This window comes from Sinocyclocheilus anshuiensis, unplaced genomic scaffold (assembly GCF_001515605.1).
Source record: "Sinocyclocheilus anshuiensis isolate Anshui unplaced genomic scaffold, SAMN03320099.WGS_v1.1 scaffold5410, whole genome shotgun sequence".
In the NCBI taxonomy this organism is placed as follows: Eukaryota; Metazoa; Chordata; class Actinopteri; order Cypriniformes; family Cyprinidae; genus Sinocyclocheilus; species Sinocyclocheilus anshuiensis.
In genome coordinates, this window is record NW_015552960.1 from 1 (window position 1) to 10,399 (window position 10,399).

Sequence of the window (10,399 nt, forward strand, 5' to 3'; positions counted from 1 at the left end):
CAGATATGTATATGTAGATGCCTCATTAGCGACTATGGGCCGCTATACGCAAGCCGTCCACCATATTGGAAAGGTCAACTTGATGTCATTCACCATAATAATGAATATTCGAATGGTTCTGCCCCTCTCTTGCGTTCTCACCTGTGAAAGGTTATCCAGTTTCTTCAGGAATTTAAGTGCCAGCCATTTTTACAACCATCAGCTGTGCAGGATTGCGGCACCTTTTAATATTCATTGATTATGGTGAATGATATGATGTCAAATTGACCATTGCAAGATGGTAGACACGTCTCCATGCTTTGAGCTGTTGAATGAGGCATCTACCTATAAATATATCTATGGTTGCAGGCTTGCCAAGGTTCAAGGGCACATAGAATGAGTCTGAGCTGGTGAAGGATGGATACTAGAGCTCAGCGAGTCCACCACTGCAGTGAGAAATTAGCCACTTCAGCCATACACTGAGACTAACGCCTGATCCAACGGACACTTCTTCAAAATGAACCATTGGCCAGTTACGAGGTGTCCAATAAAAATCCTCTTGAGCTTTTCACTGAAGATTTAATTTTGTCTGTCAAAACACTTGTTAATTTTCTCAGTGTTTGACTGAATGAACCAATCACAGCTGCAGTGCTATTTTAGCATCAATATAGTATTTTGATTCAGTATTTTTATTTCATTCAAAATAAAGCCATGAAACCAGAAACTGTATTTGCTAGAGATATTGGATACATAGGTTTACGCAAAAGACAAATTTGCATGAAAGTTCGTACAAGCTTGTGCATTTATAAAAAGTTGACCTGCAAGACATATGGAAAGCAAGAGCACTCACAGCCCAAGTTAAAAGCCATTGTATTAAAACAAAGCCATTAACCATGTAGCAACCTCAGGAATAGTGCAAGTTTGAGATGTCCAGCTTCAAACACATGTCAGATGTTCAACAAAAGAGGCAAGCAATGACTGATTTTTAAAAGGAGTTTATTTATCCTACAGCCAGAAATGAAGCACAATCATGGACAGGGAGGCATGTATGTGGTCTCAAACACATCACCTGAAAGTGAAAGAGGAACAGGAAGTCAGCTTGACACACATGAGCAACAGGTAACTCCACCAAAAGCAGGAGCCACTGAAAGCATACTTGGCTGATAGTAGTCAAACCTCAACGACCGCTGGCTTGAGATTCTGCACTGCAAGAACCTGTTTCAGTTTTAGCCTGTAGGTCATGGGGACACCCTTGGGAACCTTCGAGACAGAAGGGATGAAGAGAAGTACATATGCAGCACACATGGAGGCAAATAGAGAACATACCCAGTGCACATCTCGCCTCTTTCAGATACACAAGCACATGGTCATCTCCAGTTTCAACCCGCTGCACTAATGGAGCAAATGTATCCAGTGGAGATCCAAGCTGAGAGGAAAATGTCCATTAACATGTGAAGCAGCTTCAAGCATCTTAGGACTCCACATACAATTCATCTTAAAACATACGAACCAGTGATGTATCTGCTGTGAAACCAGACAGGAGTTTAATGTTCACGATAACCATGTTAGTAGTTGGTTTTGCACCATTGTACCTAAATGAAGGGGAATTAAAAATAAAAAAGCACTTCTGAATTATGTGCATCTACAAAAATGGCTTAATGCTGCTCAGGTGGCATAATGGCATTTATGCAGAAACTCCAACTGTATTCTTTGATATTAGGGGCTGAGGTGGGTCAGAACTACATGATTTGGACTGGCTTTCATGTGAAATAGTCACAGATTTGAGCAGGCACAGAGCAGCCTTAGCTCAGCTGTGTAAAGATGCTTTAAGGGTCAAACAGGTCAAAGTGGAAGCGGTTCTTACTTCACAGTGATGTTCAACATGAGATCTGCTCCACGCACTTTGCAGTCTCTTGCCACCTTCACTTCAACGCCAAGTGTTCTGGAAGCTTTAATGGGTGTCGGGATGTTGTAGAAACATGCAACCTGGGAGTACAAAACCAAACATGACAAGGAACTAGGACAAGCATAGAGGTAGAAGTTAAGCAGCTGAAGGTTCAGACCTGCACAGACACACAGGTGGAGTCCTTCACTAACACCATATCTGCCAGGAACGTTCTTCAGTGGCTTCTCCTGATACAGCAGCCTGTTGTTTCGATTCACATCGAAGTTATAAACCTCTCCAGCTACAGACGACTGTACGGTAACCGTGCTGTAGCCCTCCAGGCTGAACACTTCAGCAGCGAGCAGAGACAAAGCATGAAGAGCCACCACAGTGTCCTAAAAATAAGCACCAGTTTAAAACCTCTACTCGGATATGATGTTTGTGCTCATGTTTGGTAGTCAGTCACCTGGGTGGAAGAAAAGCCTCCATAAGGATTCTGCTGGGTCACAAGCCAGTTGACAGTGCGGTTAGCATAGCCCAGATTAGCAGACGTGAGAGGCGGTACAGAGAACCGCCAGCAGCACATAGGAGCTGATCTCCACTGCCAGAGTGTCACCAGATGTAGTCTGAGACCAGTGGAGCTTAGTGCCTTAGGACAAGACAGAGGACAGAAAGTTGATGCCAACGACCCTGAACAACATCTCAAACAAGAGACTAGTGAACCTCACCTTCAGTAATGGCAACATTGTCCAAGGCATTTAAAAGCTGTGCTCGAGTGCTGGTCTCTCCAGCCAGACTGAAGGTGTAGGTGAGCAGAGCCGTGGTGTAAGTGTTTCCCAGGTTCCCAACGACAGGCCTCAAGCAAGACAGAGCTTTGGTAATGTCAGGATCCTGAAAGCAAAGCAAATGTCAGATTACATAACCAGAAGGTCATCAAGGAGCTTGTCTAACTACTGGTAGGCATGTTTTTACCGTGACAAGAACACCTAGTTCAAGCAGCGATGCAACAACGTAGCCGGTCATGGTCACGTTATCATCAACACCACCCTAAAACGGAGCAGCATAACGATTAAGGTCAGTCTCAGACCAGTTACGGCACATTTAAAGAAACATGATGCACACCATGGCATTGTGGTACAGAGTTCCCTGCTGCATGAAACAGCCATCTGAAGCCTGTTTGCCGATCAGCCAATCCTTTGCGCTCTGGAGGACACTGGGATCAATGAAGACGAAACTCCTTGCTAGGCCAAAAGACCTCATGCCGAAGGCGGTCAACCTGGACATGAAAAGTCTCATTACAACCCAATTCAATGACACAATACTAGAACAGCATGAAAACACACCATGTATTGGATGCATCGAACCAAACATGCTGTATGAACCATCACTGTGCCTGTAGTTCAGTTGTCCTTGGTAACCCGTTAAAGGTTTAAAATAATAAAAGGGAACTTTGCCAAATCCTACAAGTCAAGTGCATCGTGGTGGAATGCGAATCCTGACAATCTGTACCACTCTGAAGGTAACCAATGGCAGTCTGTCGGATGGTTGGGGTGAGCTGCCCAGTGACTTCCAGGTACTGTAGGATGTAAATATTGAGAGCAAGAACGATCATATTTTGTTCTCCACAGCCAGATGGCATCTGTAATTAGTTATCAAGATTCTTTAGCGCACGACCCATTATGTCCCCTAAGAGAGGAAGAAAATGAGGTCACACCAAAAAGCCATCAGAAACCAAAGTTATTTTGCTGAAACTAGCAGTGTCCATTTAAATTAAAAGCTTTACCAAGGACTGAAACTGAGCACTTGGCTGATCCCTGGATCACATTTGTTGGAAACGTCAGAGACACGTCTTCTGAAGGCCTGAGCATCAGCCTGAGCACTGACAGTCACATTTACAGATCCTATAGTACAGACAAAGAGAGACAGACAGAGAGAGACAGCCTCAGAGAGAGAGAGAGAGACAGAGAGACAGAGAGACAGAGAGAGAGAGAGAGAGAGAGAGCCAAAAAGCCATCAGAAACCAAAGTCATTTTGCTGAAAGTCTCAGCGTCCATTTCTCCTTAATTAAAAGCTTTACCAAGGACTGAAACTGAGCACTTGGCTGATCCCTGGATCACATTTGTTGGAAACGTCAGAGACACGTCTTCTGAAGGCCTGAGCATCAGCCTGAGCACTGACAGTCACATTTACAGATCCTATAGTACAGAGAGGAAGTGAGCAACAACTCCCGCACACCTCAATTTACAAACAACTCACGTGCAACAGAACGAGAACAGAAGCGGAGAGAATCCATTTAAAGGTCTTCCTCCCATTGGCACAGAGAAAGGATGAATACGGCTCATTAAAAGGTCCAAGACTGAAGTCCAAGGAAGAAGCTGGAGTAACTTTAACCTGCCAGTGAATTGCATTATTAGTGCACATTGAGTAAAGAGGATTCTCTATGGATCCATTTAGGGGTGTGTGAGATTGACATGCTTCATTTTCTAGGATGGAGGTTTTGCACTAGTAACTTGGCTGGTTTAGGCCTGTCGGGGACAGCGGTCTACTGCAGTTTTTCCATATTTAGTGTGGTGACCGTTCATAGCAGTGACCGAAATTAAGACTTGCTGAAATAATTCATGCACATGAGATATTGTTTAATTTTGATAGAATGCAGTACTCATGGAAGGTGGTCCTGTATTTTACATTGCTAATTCTAACAGTTACAACAGGCTACAGCTTACTGTGAAAGATATTCAAATCAAGGGGACACTATCAGCTTGCACATCTCTAACATAATTAGAAAGGTCACACAAACACCCATTACATTAATAAATATGAATCCAGACCATGATGCACTTGGACAGATAGTTGAAGACTGTGGCCTTCAGCTCAAAAGACTCTCCACGGATGATGGAGTAAGGCAGGGAGAGCTCCAGGAAGAAGGGCTGGAAGACAGTCAGCTGAACTGGAGGAGAAAAGCCGAAACCTTTGGAGGACAGGCAGAACGCCTCTGTCTCCCATGTGGTGATGGTGTCAGGAACCTTCAGAGGAACTCGTGTGGATCCAGTGTTTCTGAAAAGGACACCGGAAGATATAAACGAGGGGGCCAGGGGAGGTAAATTGAGGCCAAGTGGCTTTAGATCAGTGATGTCAGACTCATTCCTGGAGGACCACAGCCCAGCAGAGTTCAGATTCAACTCGAAACACCTGATCCAACTAAACGAGTCCTTCAGGCTTATTTGAAGCCTACATGGAATGTGTTGGAGCATGGTTGGAACCAAACTCTGCAGGGCTGGGGCCCTCCAGGAACTGAGTTTGACACCTGCTTTAGGCCTAGTCCACACGTACATGGGTATTTTTTATTACATGGGTTTATCCGGTTTAAAAATTAAATTAAAAAAAAAATTAAAAAATCCACATGAAAACGCAAAAACACTTGAAGCGCTGTCAAATGCATGCCAAACCAGCAGTTTCAAAAATACCAGTGTTCGTGTGGACAGGGCCTTAGGAGAATCGTTTTGCTGAAACAAGATTCTTCACTGACCCCACTTGAGCAAGCTGCCAGATCCATGTTTCTGGAAAATAAGTCCTGACGGTCACATCAAAAGAGCTGCCATCACCTCCAGCGCCCTCTCCTACTGGTGCAGCAGCCATTTCAAAGGCTACAGGACCATAAGGCACTGGGGAAAAACATAAATATTACCAGGACTGCAACCAGCAATTGAGGTTTGTCCATTCATTATAGATAAATCAGGTTTGTGCACCAGGCTATCCTATAGGAAGAAATTATTACAAGACTCATTCTGATATGGTGCTTTTCCACTGCATGGGTGTGGGGATGAACGGTACCTGGTACTCAAGGATTAAAGTGTTAGTGTTCCATCGCTACAACGGATTTCCATCAGTTCATAAAAGACAGTCACTTGCTTCATTCCTGAATGATTCAGCTGTTCGAACAAATCAATTGAATGAATGATTCAGTGATAAAATAAGTGACTTGCCACCATTTGGTTTAATTTTTAGCACAATTTCAGTTATTCAAATCGTATCTGTATTCAATTTTATATTTAACCTTTTCAGTGCAGGGTTTAAGAAAAAAAAAAAAAACCCCACACACGCAACAAAAACAACAAACTCTGGGGGGACTGCTAGAATATTTTAAAGGTGACCATTTTAGAACATTTCCCCTTACTGTTTCCATGGCGACGCATCAGGCTTGTCACGTGACACCGCGGCCACAAAAACGACAGATGAATTGCTTTAATTTCATTTTTCCTTTATTTAAAAAATTCAAACTTGCATACCATGTCATGAACTCTGATATTCCGATTCACAGATGTGTCTGTAAAAGAGTGGGTTTTGTAGTTTAAAACCCTTTCCAAATTATCTTGATCGTGATCTGTAATGTGAGATGGGCGCCACCATGTTTGTTCGCGCTGCAGTTCAGAGAGTCCTGTCAGTTGGATTTACAGCACGTGAATTCATCACTTTCCCCCGAAACACAGTAATAAGTGGCCGGTGAACTGGGTGAAGAATAATGAACTCGGTTACTTACACTGTATCTGATATGAATAAAACACATCGGCAAATTAAATTTAATGGATTGTTAGTTGCTTCCATAGATGCGTGTATTTTTCAAACTCTAAATGTATCGTTTTACTAGTACTTGTGTATTTAAATGTCTGAAACCTAAAATATGCATTATGTGGTTAAGAACACTGCATAGTTGTGATGAAATGACAAGAGCAGTGCACTTCTCTCTCTCTGGCTCAGCGCCAGCTAAAGTGCGAAAGCACAGTTTGAATTTGGCAGTTATGTGACGTCACCGAACGTTCTAAATACCATATGTGGGACCGTACCGCAGGTTAAAACATTAACCTCCACATAAATTTATGAATTTAATTGCATTAATGCTACCTCGGAACCCCATTAAAAGTCCAAAAAAAAAAAAAAAAAAATTATACATATATACATATATACATATAGCGCCTACCCACAAGCCACTTTTGTGCTCTTCTGTGCTACCTCGGTAGTACAAATTAACTTAATTCTAACTTCATATGATAATTGGTAACGTAGGTCTTATTCTATTTGTATTGCAGGAGTTAAAAAAAAAAAAAAAAAAAAAAAAAAAAAAAAACTTCCTACGTGTACTGCGTTAGACTAACTGGGACTTGTCACAGCACTTACATATTGTTGCTCTTTTGTTGGTTTGATTGCTTCTATTGTCCTCGTTTATAATTTGTTTTGGATAAAAGCATCTGCTAAACGATTAAATGTAAATGTAATAGTTTTAGTTTTTTTTAACAATAGCAACAGTTGGATCGATTGGCTGCAATTCAGTTGGCTGCAGAAACCAGATAAATTCAAGGCCTCAATGCAGTTTAAAGGGATAGTTCACCCAAAAATGAAAATTCTGTCATTACTCGCGCTCATGTAGTTTCAAACCCATAAGACCTCCCTTCATCTTCAGAACACAAATTAAGATACTTTTGATGGAATCTGAGAGCTGTCTGACCCTGCATAGACAGCAACGCAACTAAAGTGTTCCCAAGTCCAGAAACATGGCAAGGACATCTGTAAAAATCCATTTCACATCAGGGGTTCAACTGTAATTTTACGAAGCTACGAGAATACTTTGTGGGGGGAACCCCCCCCCACACACACGACTATTCAACAATTCGTCTTCTCCGCGTCACCCTGTAGCACCATTTTGGAGAGCATCAGCTGGATGTAAACAAGGTATGCTGTTCTGTGTCAGCTGCATCACGCAATTTGATCTGAAAGAAAACAGCGCATCCCGACACAGAACAGCATACGCCGTTTACATCCAGCGGATACTCTCCAAAAATGGCGCTACAGGTTGACGCGGAGGAGACAAATTGTTGAATAAAGTCATTTATTTTTCTTTTGCACACGTGCTCTCGTAGCTTTGTAAAATTACAGTTGAACCACTGATGTCACATGGATTTTACAGATCTCCTTGCCAGGTTTCTGGACTTCGGAACATTTCAGTTGCATTGCTGTCTATGCAGGGTCAGACAGCTCTCAGAGTCCATCAAAAATATCTTAATTTGTTCCGAAGATGAATGAATTTTCATTACCTTTGTAATGGCATTATTTTAAACTGTCAAATTCAAAAATGTATGTTTATAAGCTTTTTTAAATTTCCATTTAAAATAATAGGAGTAGAAGATAAATAAGTTACCAATCATATGAAATTAGTATTAATACATTTTACAGAGGTGGCACAGAAGAACACAAGTGGCTTGTAGGTACATTTTCAGGTGTTTAATGAGGCTCAGAGGTGGCATGAGTGCAATTAAATTCATAAATTAATGTGGAGATTAGAGTTTTAAATTGAATCCAGAAATTTTGATAACTGAAATTATACACCAAAATTCAACCAAATCCACCAACAGGTGGCGGCAAGTCACAGAATCATTCAATTGATTCATTCGAACGGTTGAATCATTCAGGAATGAAGCAAGTGACTGGCTTTATGAACTGACGGAGAACTTTAATCCCCAGGTACTTTTTTCTTTCAGTACCACCTCGGCTGAGGTTCCAAGCAAGCCATACCATTACCAAAATGTGACTTGTAAACCCTGCTGATCACTGATTGGCCAGAGACAGTCATCACTAACTGGGTCATTGAACTTGGAAACTATGTAGCATACTTGTTCCTGTTTGCAATAGCACTGTGCTGTAGCATGGTGTAGTACAGCTGTACTCAATGCCGTTTAAATAAAATAAAAAAAATAAATAAATAAAAAAAAAAAAGGAAGTTTCACTACACATTCACCGCTATGCTCTGCTCACATGCTGAATACTAAATATTTAAGTATCTTCTGTCCAGTTGGTGTTATTTTCAATAACAGTGTGGTTATTTCCTTTGCTTTTTTTTTTTTTAATAAATGGAGTTAAATTAGAGTCTCACAAAATTGTGTATTTAATAGAATACAAAAGCAGTTTTGGTTTTCAGCCAAGTGCATCCAGAATTGTTTCGGCCCAGAATTTTGATTTCGGTGCATCCCTACTTAAAACAAGCAGTTTTAGCACACCTTGCACTTGGATGCAACAAGTATGGAAGAACACCATTTAGGCAGTAGGTGTGCCACTGTATTTCACTTTCAGTTTAAAAAAATAAAAGCACACACACACACTATACAGATCATTACCCAGCAAACCTATGACAAACCAGTAAAAGTCAAGATATTTAGATCAAGAACCTAAAAGACCTACTGCGACGGAAGTTGCGATAGTAATTCAGGCCTCTGTACATCAGGCAGTGAGGTTCTTGGACAGGCAGATTTGTCGCAACCTTCATCCCCACTCTGTCAAAGCAAAGCAAAAGATGCATTTGAAAAGCAAATGAGTACCCAGCGTGACTGCAAAGAATTTCCTACCTTGAAAACTTTGCAAGCTTGGTCTGCAGGAACAGCTCGACGGGGTCGAACATTGGGGGGGGGGGGAATTCCTAATAGGCATGTCACCAATGGATGTGAATCCAGATAAGTTCAACCAGTGATCGCGTCGGACGAAAGTCAAACACTTGGGACTGTAAAACAGTAGTTGGACATGTTGCATGCAACGTAACAATGCTTGGTATGCCACATAATGGCTTTGGTTTGTCCAATTGATCCATCTGCATAACTCAAATTCTAACGTTTGACCTTGATGTCAATTCAAGTCCAACAAGAATTTAATGAACTGCACATGGATTAAGCGCTCATTCTTCAGCGCTCAAACGTGTCCCTGGCTCCATGATCCGGACGCTCTGATCAACAGCGCTGAGGCCACACAGGGATCCTGCTTGAGCAGAGACAGTCAAAACACTGCCCTCACTAGGAACAGCCGTAGGTAGAGAAAACTGCAGAGACACCTGGAACAACAAGCTCAAGCTGAAGGACATGTTGCCACACCCCACATGAAGTAAAGACACGCTAGATGTCCACATACCCGGTTTTGGAAACACATTACTTCACTATAGTCAGTTCACTAAACGTTGGGTTGTTGGGATTAGCAGTTTGGAAAAGCGGCACAGTCCTCGTGTCCATACTGAAGTAGGGTGATTTATAACCATAAGCAACCTGTGAAGTTGCACTTGCCTGAGGAACAAATTAACAATTGGTTTCTTGCAGGAGAAGTCTTCACTTAAAAACAATAGGATTAAGGCAAATCGTACCACCAGATTCAGATCAGCTTTAGGGAGATCAGCAGTGTTGAGGGAGAAGGCGGCCAGTCCATTCATGTTTGTAGTCAGATTAAGTAATTGGAGTCCCATTGAAATAAGATGCGGAGATCTGTTGGGAAAGAAGGTTAGGAAAGGGAACTGAGGATTGTCTAATAAGAGATGACGCTTTACTCACCTTTCCGTTAAACATTGATCCATAGGCAAAGAAACCTGGGAGGTCCAAAAACGTGACCTTGCCAACTTCAAACGTAAATGGACACAGTTGTGGATTTTGACATTACATCTGGGAGGAAATAAATGCCAAATAAAACCAAGTCACTGGTTCAAATCAGCCAGCAGCTCACCTGTTCCCTCCT

At 41.9% G+C, this 10,399-nt stretch overlaps 1 pseudogene; it reads right to left on the reverse strand.

Annotated features, from left to right (window-relative positions):
* Positions 1 to 992: 992 nt before the first annotated feature.
* On the reverse strand, positions 993 to 10,321 carry LOC107668176 (alpha-2-macroglobulin-like; annotated as a pseudogene).
* Positions 10,322 to 10,399: the final 78 nt, after the last annotated feature.